Source organism: Echinops telfairi, unplaced genomic scaffold (genome assembly GCF_000313985.2).
Source record: "Echinops telfairi isolate 266 unplaced genomic scaffold, ASM31398v2 ScPeMD7_7469;HRSCAF=8507_1, whole genome shotgun sequence".
NCBI lineage: Eukaryota > Metazoa > Chordata > Mammalia > Afrosoricida > Tenrecidae > Echinops > Echinops telfairi.
Genome location: NW_022111373.1, coordinates 78,886,930 through 78,897,594, shown reverse-complemented (window position 1 = coordinate 78,897,594; position 10,665 = coordinate 78,886,930).

Below are 10,665 nucleotides of genomic sequence, written 5' to 3'. Positions count from 1 at the left end.
GAAAAGGGTGCCCATAGCCACCCGGGGGTGGCGCTTGCCCCTCCTGGGAAGAACCGGGATGCGCTCGCATTAAAATAGCCTCGGATTTTGAGGCCTTTTGCAATTTAGAGGCGCAAAAGTCGTTCGTCCTGCGCCCGCAGGAGAAGGTTCCTCTCCAACCCTCCAGGTCCAGAGGAGGCCCTTTTCGCCCCCCAAACGCTGGCCTTGCCGTGACCAAGACACTCTCGCCGGCCGCCCCATAGACATTTCTACAGTTCATTCATTTTCTTTCATGTTCCTGGGAAGTAGTGGCGGCGATGGAAGGGAGCCAGGGAGTCGGTTCCGTCTCATGGAGACCCTATGTTCAACGGATCGAAAGGAAGAGCTTCCCAGAAATAAGGAGCCCTTGTCTTTTCGTTTGGGAGAAACGCTGTAGGAACAACTCAGCCTCTTTCCACCTCACCCCGAGGCAGGGCGGGCCAGGACGACCAAAGGGCGGGCGAAGGAGGTGTGTAGTCCGACCCCAGTGACTTCCCTATCCCAGGCTGCGTCCCTTGTGCCCCGCTCGGATTTCCAGGAGACAGGGCGCTCCCTCCGCTCGGAGATCAGAGGCCGTGCAGGTTCGCCGTGAACTGAACCTTCGGGCGCAGGGACAATGGCGCAGACCTCACACGGGGCGCCGCGCTGGGCTCCCGGCGCTTCTTTATTCCACATGGTGAATCCTCCGCCTCTCCAAACCCGGGGGCCGCCGGGGGGATCGCGGGGCGCGCGGGCGAGGGTTTGAAAGGAGGTGTGGGTTTTAATTTTTAAAGAGCATAATTGGGCTGAGGAGGGTTATTATTTTTTTCTCTTGGGCTAAGAAAAAAAGAAAAGGAAGAAGAAGAAAAAAGTCAGGCGAAACACAACACATTTATCTATCAACCGCTAGACAAGACAAAGAGGTTTTAACAACAGTTTGAAAAGAGCGGCCTGTGAATGGTTACTATTCAATTTGTATTTTATTCCCCGCTGGTCATGGAATTGAGATCAGAAGAAAAAGTGAAAACACATGGCTGGGGTCAGGGGATCAGGGAACCACCACAGACAGCAAAGGGAAGAGAAAGCAATGGGAACTCGTGTGAAGCAATGGATTATATAAACAGAGCTTACCATCGCCTGCGCCTCATTAGCCTATAATTTACCCTGCATGGAAGCATAGAAATATATTAAACTAGTGATAGGTTTTACCATTTCTTTACAACCCAGCCTCGTGCCAATCAAGCCTACTATATACTTTGAGACATGTTTAGAATTCTTGAACTAATGTGTTTATTTTAAATATCACAGGGAAATTATTACATCACCAGAAAATAATGCCAGAGCTGGGGTCTGCCGCCCTTTTGAAGTCCTGCTGCAACGAAACATGATTTTAATTACATAATCACTTTGAAACTATAATGATACAATAAACGGTGAGGATTAAGCGGGAAGTATAGAGTACATTAAAAATTGCTTAGGTCTTTTGAAAACAAACTGAACATGCAGGGGGAAAAGAACGAGCAGAAACCCGAGGTCCTAAGGAGGAGACAGATCAATCCAGCAATCTCTTTCCTCTGAGCCTCCGCGGTGGGGAACGGGGCTTGGCCTGCGCCAAAGGGGGGCTGGCGGCTGGTGGGGCCGCGTGGCCCAGTAAAAAGCCCGCAAATGTAAGACAGAATTAGTGGGGGCAGTGCGGAGAGGCTCGCGTGCATTGGCTAACCTTTCCACCCCAAAACAAATAAACTGATGTGTTGCTTTGGCATTTACAAAGTACATTCACGTTGGACTCCATCTTGCCGTCCGAATGCCACGCTGGCGGCTGAGCGTCGCCAAAGATCATTTGTTTGCAGTTCTGAAGAGAAGAGCATCCGACACTCAGGGCGTCGTGGCTACCCCGGTGTGCAAAGAGTTTATGAACCGTGTCAGTGGAAGCCGCGCGAACCAGCTCGGAGGCAACGTTGGGGGGGGGGGGCACACAGTGCCTCTTACCCGTTTTCTTGCTCGAGGCGCCCTTAACAGAAAGCTGGATTTTGTTTTTTGCGTTGTCTTGCCAGTAAGGCCCCCCGGCAAGGCGCGCTATTCTTTCTTTCACAGGTACAGAGAAGCTCGGCTGCGCCTAGAGGCCTGAGTGCACGGTGTGACCAGTCGCCCTCCCGCGTGGCGTCTAGGCAAGCTCTGGGCTTATACTCAGCTGGGGGCGAAGGGACCCGCCCTGGACGCTGAGCCATCTGCCCGTGGGGTCCTGGGAGTGGAGCGCTGCTCTGGTTGCCCCGAAAGAAGGGCACCCAACACCCAACGCATAGCAGGAGACTGAGTCCCACTCTGACCACAGTTAGGGCAGCTGGTTCTCTTACACCCTCCCTCCCCAACTGCACCTTCGTTTACCACCTGGGCTTTGCAAGGCCAGCAGCTCCCAGAGGACAGAGGGGGAGCCGAAAACCTCGATTTGATCCTCATGCACCTCCTGAGGGGTAAGTTTAGAGGACTGCCACTCTCAGTGTCTCCACGGAGAACACCTGCATGAGGAGAGTTTGAAATGCGTGAGGGTGCCTGGCTGGGCCGAGTCTCACACACACCCAAACCCAACTCTGCACTATTGGTTCTGTTCGGACGCACGGAGTAACACTGCTCTTTAAAAGAGCCTCGTCGCTCTCCCATCATGCAGCTAGTGAGTTTGAACCTTCTGCCGTGTAGTTGGCCGCCCAATGCGTCACTCACTGAGCCACCGGGGCTCTTTAAGCCTCGCCTAAACCAAACCAAACTCACTACCATCGCGAGTCTACTCCGACTCACGACGACCCTACAGGACAGTGTCTAACTGCCCCTGTGGGTTTCCGACACGAACTCTTTCCTGGAGCATAAAGTTCCAAGTTCTCCCGCAGGGTGGCTGTTGGTTTCCAACCGCTGACCTGGCGGCTATCAGTCCAACGCATAACCACTAAGCCCCCGCGCTCCATATCAAGGGTTCAGTGCACTATTCTAAGCGCCGCAGAGAGCAGCCCCTCCCGGCTGGCCGGGACGCCCGGTCGAGCGGTTAACCAAGCTTTCTTGCTCAAGCAGAAAATGGTGGTCACAGAGGCAGCCGCTGTTTCCGTTCACCCCCAGTCCGGAAGATGAATCCTCACGTGTGAGGAATGGGGCGAGAGAGGGAGAAAGTGCCCGGTGTCTTTTCCGCCCCGAGTCTTTTCAGGCCCTCGCCGGGCCTCACGGTCATTCCAGCCTGACCCCAGAGCGCGGTGCCGCCAGAGTGAGACCGTCCCACATGGGGCTGCCTTCGCCCCATTAATAGTAGGACGCAGCAGCACCGCATTCGTCTGCAGAGGACCATCCACGACCAGGAAAAGATGCAAAAGGGAAATGAGATGGCTCAGCTGAAGTCTTGCTGTTAACATGTGTGTTTTTTTCTCTTTCTTCTGTTGCTTTGGTAAATCCGCCATGGGGTTTACTGGATGGTCTCTGAAAACAAAGCCCACACCCCAGGCCATGCCCAAGAAAATGACAACTGGGGACCAACTCAGGAACCATTTCTTAATGAGCCCGAAGCCCAATTCCCAGTCCTTTTTTTGGCTGCACACCTAGGAAGGCATTTTGTAAAGACGCAAAAGGAAAAGCGGCAGCGGCAGACTCCGGGGGTAATAGCAGCCCGGCTGCTGCCACTGGCCCTTTGGGGGATTCTGCCAAACCGTGACCGCGCGCGCGCGCGCAGACTAGAGATGGGTGCCAGGAGGTTTCCAGCTGTGACCTTTGGGAAGAAGGCCTCTGCGTGGGTTGAAGCTTTCGGTTTGTCAGAGGAAGCTTAACGGCACCACCCCTGATCTCTTAAGTAGAAACATTAGTTACCAGCTATTAATCCAGCCCGACTGGATGCAATTTACCCCTTTATCTCATTTAATACTTAGGCATCGATGCCTCGTAAGCACTTCAATCTCCACTTTCTTAGTTCTATCCAAACCTTACACTGTCTCTTATGCGCTCAGCACCGTAGAGTTTTACACTTACCTTTAGGCCTGATGGCATAGTGGTTACCTATTGAGCTGCTAATTGTCAAGGTCAGCAGTTCGGAAACTGTCCTGTCCGCAGGCCTCTGAGGAGGCTTCCCACTCCTGGAAAGAGTTACAGTCTCAGAAATCCACGGGGCAGTTCGACTCTGTCCTATAGGGCCACGATGAGTCAGCATTGACTGGACGGCGATGGGTTTTTAAGTTGACCTCACAAAATTCCCTGGTGGCGAGGGATATTATTATGAGGAGGAACAGATTTACCTAATTTGCCCTAGGTCACCCAGGCGTCCAATCCATCCTCTGATCCTTTGGCCCTCCGGGAACTAGCCCCCTACCACCACTGCAACCCTGTAGGACTGAGCAGAATACCTGCGTTTCTGAAGCTGTAAATCTTTCCTGCCACATCTTTCTCCCCTGGGGCTGCGGGTGGGCTCAAACTGGGCTGAGGGTAAAGTTAGCAGTCCAGTGCTCAAACCACTGCGCCCCTAGGGCTCCTTGACCACCACAGAAAGTGACTTCGGACTGAGGGAAGTGAGACAAAGACTCAGAGAAGGTGACATTGGAGCCAATTTAAAAGTGGCCAGAGATGGTGGCGAGCAAACGCTGGAAGAGCTACAAGCTCTCCTCAGGTCCCTTAGCGCAGTCCAGGCAGAGAACTGGTCCTGGGCTCCCTTTGGGAGTCAAGGCCCAGAAATCCTCAGAGGCCACCTGGCTAGCAGTTAATATGCACAAAGACACATCAGAGGAGCATCAAAGAGGGACCGCCCTCCGGGGGTACCTGGAGACTCTCCAGACCCTTCAGGAGCCAACCTGTCAGACAGATAGGGGATTGCAGGGGCCAGTTGAGTGCCCAGAGGGTGGGCTGCCAGCTGCCTTTGGGCCCTTCAGAGGGCGTTCCTGCGCGCCCTGGAAGACGCTTTTCAAGAACACTCCCACACACCCCAGGGAGGCGCACAAAGATGGCACAGGCCGGGTGCACCCCTCGGTACCAGCCTCAATCTGGAACTCAAGTCAGTGCGGAGCTGAGAAGTGGGAGGGAGAGAAGAGAACGCCCACATTGGCCTGGAGGGGGCGGTTTAGAGGTTGTGTCTGGTGATCACGTGCTGACAGCCTGCAGCCTGGACTTGACTTGCGCTCCGCCCTCCTCTCGGCGTCCTTGTGACCTGCAGATCTGCAGTAGAAATCGCAACAAGTCCCGGCTCCCATTTATTGGAGGCTCGGTCGGACGCAAGGCTATTTCCCGGCGGGGCTTGTCATAATTTATCCTTACGGCTAAATTTCCAGGAAGAGGTTAGCGACCCACCTAGAGCAGGCACTGCCTTAATCACTCTGCCCCAGTGCCCCGATCTTCCTGTTGGGTCCCTGCTGGCGCCTGGTTCCGCGAGGGCAACAGCCCCACGTCCCGGAACGTTTGGAAGGCAGCAATCCTCACACCAGCATTTTGCCAAGTCTTTCTCCCACATAGCGTCGCGGTGGGCTCAAACCACCCACCTAGGCTCACTCTGATGCCACCGGACTCCTTTCTGTGTGGTGGGGGGAAGACACCAAGAGGCGGTCACAGCCAGCCAGCGAGCGCTTCAGTTTCCCCTGGCATGCCTCTGTGGCCAGTCCCCTGGCATCGGACATCCTTGCCCTTCTTTGGCTTCAAGGAGAAGGAAATTCCTGTCTGTGTTTCAGAATAAAAGGATGCATGGAAGCTCTGGGTACAACTGGGAGTGGGGAGGAGGAAGTTCCTTCCCAGAAAACCGAAAAGAAGAGTCTGCTTAAGAAGGCCGGGGATTGGAGGGAAGGAATCTGAAGCACACGGGTGTCCCATACGGGAAGCTAGTCACTTGAATGCTGACGGCCTGCCTGGTGCTTTGCGAAGCCCTCAACAAGCAGCCACGTTTTCCATCCTGGCTCCATGTTGGAATTGCTTGGAGAAATGAAAAATCTGGATGCTCAGGTTGACACCCAGAGCAATTAAATGATAATTTCTAGGATCCCACCCCGCCCTATCTATATCTATCTATCTATCATCTATCTATCTATCTATCTATCTATCTATCTATCTATCTATCTATCTCCATCTCTATATCTGTATATGATATCTAAGGAGCCCTGGTGGTATAGTGGATTATGTGCCAGGCTGCTTATCACAAGGCCAGCAGTTCAAAACCACCTGCCACACTGCAGAAGAAAGACAAGACTTTCTACTCCCAGAAAGATGTTTAATGTCAGAAACCCCACAAAAGCAGCTCTACCCTGTCTTATAGGGTTGGTATGGGGCAGAATTGACTCCACAGTAAGTTTTGTTTTGGTTTGAGTTAATGTTTCAAATATAAAGTCATATTTGAGAACCACAGCTTTGGGGATATTGTCTTATTTCATCTTCACAACAGAGTAAGTACCATTATTACGCCCATTCCATAGGTCAGAAAGCTGAGGCTTAGGAGGGCTATGCCTTTGGTCTGAGGCCAGCCTAGAGCCAGACTCAGGTTAGACTGGTGTCAGAGTGCAGGCCTCCAGCCAGCCTCTTTGGGCAGAGGCATTCTAGCTATACCCCTCCCGCAAAACATTCTCCCCCACTTCTGAGACACCCCAAGATCACAGAGGGAGGAATAAGACCATAACTATCTTTTCACAGCTTCAGGTAGAAGTTCAGGTGCTGTAAATTCAGGGTCTTGAGTAGAGGGGAAGCAGATGGGGAGAAGGGAACAAGAAGAGTTTTGGCACTCTTTGGGAAAGGTAGGTCCTCCAGTGACCCTAGGCCCCAGACAGAGTACTCTGGGTTTAGTGTATGGAAAGGAGATATGCTGAGGGTCAAATTCTGCCAGTTTGTAGTATGGGTGCATATGACCCCTTAGAAGAGTTTGGAGTAGTGGAATGAGCATGGAGCTAAGAGTCAAGAAGCCTCAAGACTTGTGCTAGAGGAGCAACTGACTAGCATTGTTACCTCAAGCAAGTCACTTAAGCACTTTGCCATGGTTTTCACTCCTATAAGGCAAGGCTGAACCTTGAATAAGGAATAGTTGACCATCAAATAAGGAACACAGAATAAGAATCTATGCATTTGAATTATGTTGCCGGACAGCCAAAAAAGCAAACAGGTCTATCTTGGAAGAAGTACAGCCGGGATGCTCCTTAGAGGTAAGGATGGTGAGCCTTTGTTTCACGTACTTTAGACATGTTGCCAGGAGAGACCAGTCCCTGGAAAAGGATATCATGGTTGGTCAAGAACAGAGGCAGTGAAAAAGAGGAAGAACTTTGATGAGATGAATTAACAGAAGAGCTTCAACAATGGGCTCAAATATAACCAGTGTGAGGATGTTGTATACAGGGTCACTATGAGTCAGAACCAACTGAGCAGCATCCAACAACAACAAAGCAAGTCGGAGAGGATTGCCTCTAAGGTTGCTTCCTGCACAGTTAATGGTAAGTTCAAGTTGGAAATAGACATGAAAATATTTTAGCATCTATGTGCTCTCTCACAAGCTTTTCACACCTTATCTAAAAGTTAGAGTTACTAAGCCTGATTGATAGGGAAGACAGGGCCTCTGGCTTGCCCCAACTCCCCTAGCAGTTTCTAGTACTACTGCTAGCACATGTCTCCAGTCAGCCCTCTGTTCATGAGTTGTAGGGATTAGAGCACCTCTTCTACAGACAGAGAACCTCAGGATGCTGGCAGACATAGGAAGTATTTGACATTGAGAAACTGAGGTTTCAGCTAAAAACCTCACTGCCACCAATGAGATTCGGAACGATGTCCCTCCAGAACAGACTAGAACTGCCCCTGTGAGTTCTTGAGTCTGTAAATCTTTACAGGAGTAGATAGGGTCAATTTGAGTCAGAATCGATTTGATGGCAATACATTGGGGTTTTTGAGAGTCCAAGGATCAACTCTACTTTCCACCAAGCCCACAGATTTGTTAATGTCTTTGACATTAACATGTTAATGTCTTTGAAAGAGCTCTGCATAGTCTAAGGGCCAGAGTTGTGATTTCCTTTCCTAAAGGAGGGCCCATTGCTAAGAAATTCCTAGCCATTCCCCAGTGTCACAATATCTGACTGCTTGTAAGAATGACCCAAAGGGCTTTAAAAATGATCATGACCAGACTGCACGCAGATCAAATAAAGCAACACCTCAGAGGGTGAGGCCCAGATATGGGTATATTGATTACAGTTGCTCATGATTCTAACATGCACTCAGGTTTCAGAACGATTGCCAGAGATGCTTACCAAGCAACTACTGGGCGATGCCAATGGTCAGGACTGGCACTGGCGGAGACAAGTCCAGTTGGAAGTGCAGACCTAAGGCCAAAGCCGTATGGATGTGTGTGCCCAGGGAAAAGTGTAGAATCAAAAGAGTTGAAGACAGAACTATAGGGAAGCCCAACACCAACAAGGTGAGTGGAGGAAGAAGAGATGACAAAATAAATTGAATTGGAGGAACTTGAGATTCAAGAGAAAACCCTGGAGGAATGGCCTCCAGGAAGTCGAGGGAGAAGGAATTATAATTGTGAAGAGAGGTTAGCAGTGACAAAGTAACTGTTAGGATGGCAAAATCAGTAACACTTATATGTATACACAAATAGACAGAAATTTGCAACAAGAAATGACTCACATAGTTGTAGAATTGGTAAATGGAGTCCAATTCAAATACTTGGGTCAGATGGTGAGATAAAGGCTTCTCTTGACTCATGTAGCTTGTGGTACTGAGGAACCAGGAAGCAGGGAGATCAAGCAGGAAGACCACAGACTGGTGGATGCAAAGTTGAATGGATCCAAGGTCAGCAGTTCACTGATGGTTCCTGAGGTCAGCAGGCAGTATGACAGGATCCAGATCCAGCAGAAATGGCAAGCTTTCCCACAGAGTCTGCTTAAAAAGGAGCAGGCCACACTCCTGAAGAGCCTTTCTTCCAATTACATTAGGGCTGTGGCCTGATCAAGGGGCATTACCATGGCACCACAACTCCACCACAACTGCTGGTTGCTAATGGAGTTGATTGTGCTATATGAGATCCCATCATGGAGCTGATTATATTGTGTGAGATCACATCATGAGGGATTATTGCTCAACTACTGAGAAACGTCACCACGTGTCTGACTGTTTGTCATACTGTGGTGGCTTGTGTGTAGCTGAGATGCTGAAGGCTGATATTTTACTGGTATTTCAAATACCAGCAGTGTCATGCAAAGTGACAGGTTTAAGAAGATTTTCCAGACGAATAACAGACTATGAAGGAATAGGCTGGCCCATTTCAGAGGGAATAGCCACCGAAATCCATATGGAAAGCATTGAAACATTTCCAGTGACTGAAAACTTACTGAAGAGAAGAAGAACATTGTCAGAAATAGCGCCAGAAGATAAGCCCTTTGGATCAGAAAGCACTCAAAATATGACCAAGAGCTACCTTTTAAAAGTAGAGCCAACCATTGTGATATGAATGGAGTAAAGCCTGTGGACATAAAGCCTTCTGGACCTTCCTTTGCTGATGGGGCAATACTTCATGAGAAAAAACGTTGTAAATATTAATTAATAACTGGAACTTGGAATATAAGAAGTATGAGTCTAGGAAAATTGGAAGTTCTCAAAAATTAAATGGAACACATGAAGATCAATATTCTAGGCATTAATGAGATGAAATGGACTGGTATTGGTCATTTTTAATCAGACAGTCATATAACTTAAGATGCTGGGATAAAACAATACAGAGGAAGGGCATTTGATGGTGAGGATCATAACAAACTATGGATATCCTTAAGAAGAATGTACATCTAGAACATTCATTGTGCTCCTGTAGAACCAGTAACTGGATCAAGAGGTAGTTGTGTGGCAAGAACAAGGGAATGCTTCATGGCTTGAAATCTGGAAATGTATGCACCAGGCTTGTATTCTGGCAAATCATCAGAGAAGCTGGGTTATTTGAAGAAGAATCCAGCATCAGGAATGGAGCAAGGCTTATTAACAACCTATAATATGCAGATGACACCACTTTGCTTGCTGAAAGTGAGGAGGATTTGAAGCTTTTGCTGATGAAGATCAAGTATTGCAGCCTTCAGTATGGATTATAACTCACTGTAAAAACAGACTCAAATCCTCACAACTAGACCAACAGGTAACATCACGGTAAACCAAGAAAAGATTGAAGTCAAGAATTTCATCTTGTATCCACAATCAATGTTCTTAGAAGCAGCAGTGAATAGATCAAACCACATATTGCATTGGGTAAACCTGCAGTAGACCTCTTTAAAGTGTTGAAAAGTAAGGATGTTGCTTTGAGGACTAAAGTCTGCCTGACCTAAGCAATGGTGTTTCCAATAGGCTCATATGCGTGTAAAGATTGGACTTTGAATAAGGAAACCCGAAGATAAACCGAGGCATTTGAACGATGGTGCTGGTGAAGAGTATTGAAGGTGCCATGGAGTGCCGGAAGAACAAACAAATCTGTCTTGGAAGGAGTACAGCCAGAACGTTCCCTACAGGCAAGGAGAGTGAGATTTTCTCTCACATATTTTGAAATATTATTAGGAGAGACCAGTCCCTGGAAAAGGACATCAGGCTTGGCAAAGTGGAGGGACGGTGAAAAAGCGGAAGGCCCTAGATGAGATGGGCGGACGCAGCGGCTGCAACCATGGGCTCAGACAGAAGAACGATCGTGAAGATGGTGCAGGCTGGGCGACGTTT